This window comes from Sinocyclocheilus grahami, unplaced genomic scaffold (genome assembly GCF_001515645.1).
Source record: "Sinocyclocheilus grahami isolate Dianchi unplaced genomic scaffold, SAMN03320097.WGS_v1.1 scaffold74.1, whole genome shotgun sequence".
Lineage (NCBI taxonomy): Eukaryota > Metazoa > Chordata > Actinopteri > Cypriniformes > Cyprinidae > Sinocyclocheilus > Sinocyclocheilus grahami.
The window spans coordinates 838978-840377 of NW_015505253.1; the positions used below are offsets into that span (position 1 = coordinate 838978).

General features: G+C 36.4%; 1 pseudogene; it reads left to right on the top strand.

Moving 5' to 3' along the window:
* The first annotated feature begins 42 nt into the window (after positions 1-42).
* LOC107585775 (sialoadhesin-like) lies at positions 43-819 on the top strand (annotated as a pseudogene).
* The last annotated feature ends 581 nt before the right edge of the window (positions 820-1400 follow it).

Below are 1400 nucleotides of genomic sequence, written 5' to 3' on the forward strand. Positions count from 1 at the left end.
GTCCTACATCAACAGAAATCAGTATAGTGAAATTAAATGCTAATGGTGAAAGACATTCGCTGCCTCAATGGTTCCTGTCTGGTTATATCATGTTCTTTCAGCTACACATCAAACCCACATAGAGTTGTGTGGTATCAGTGGGTCTCTAAAGGTTATCCTTTAGGTTACGATCCATGGTATCCTAATTATGTCATTGAGAAATTTAGAGGAAATACATATTTATATAGTGACCCATCAGGCAGGGACTGTAGTTTGTTGATCAAAAACCTGGAACAGTCTCACCATGAAGAGAAAATATACACATGGATTGACCTTGAAAATGTTGGATGGTGCACCTAAACATTTTTTGAAGTCACCTCTACAATTCTAGTTGATGGTAATTAAATAATTTGTTCAATACATTTGCTAGACTCCTTATCTAGTTATGAGAGTGTGTTGCCTAATTGTACATTTCTGCTGTTTGTAGAAGCTCCACAGGAGCACAACATCAGTATTTATGGAGGTGAAATACTGATGACACGATCACAGTAGAATTTTCAGCTTTTCACACGTGTCCATACAGCAAACCAAACATCCCTCTGAATGGTAGAAGGATCTGATGAAATAAACGATGAGTCTATTAAAGACGGCCTGTGGAAAATCACTCTGCACGCACAAGTATCTTAAAGACAGAAAACCCAACTATTGAGTGTTCAGTAACACATTACGGTGGCATAACAGTGACTGTAAATGGAAAGAATTTGACATGCACTTCAAAATTGTCTAGAGGAAACGCTGAAACCTGTGTTGTTTTACATGTAGGCTATACAACATGAGTAATTTGTTAGCGCCATGTATGATGTCTCAAAATTGGCCCTTTGTAATGTCTGCATACTAAATTATGGTTGATCTTCTTTCTTGCATTTGTTTGTGAGAATGAGATCAGCTTGTGCATTTTTTAATATGATTGGTCAAACTGTACTTTAGAAACTACTTCATTATGTGTTCATGATTTACAAGAGACAACACAGGCATCTGTTTGTATGGCTTATTCTCATCTTTCAGAATATCTGTATTTAGATTTGAGGTCTGTATCTCAAACTGGAAACTGAACATAAAGTGAGATCCTTAAGGCATTGAAACCAAATGTTGTGTATGTCATCACCATCCTAAGAGTACCTGAGCAGCATGTGGACAGTGCCAATTAGTGGTCAAAAAGCTTAAAAAGTTAACTTTTTGAAAAAAAGAAAGAGAGAAAAGATTTTGGTCTGTTTAATGACAAACGTATGTCCTTGGATTCATGGACATACCAAGTAAATCCCTGTCTACATTGCATTACTATAATACTGAGACCCGTCATATTTGTAAAAAGAAATAACTCCTACAATGTTGTCAGCTTTAGACATGTAACATCCAAAGTG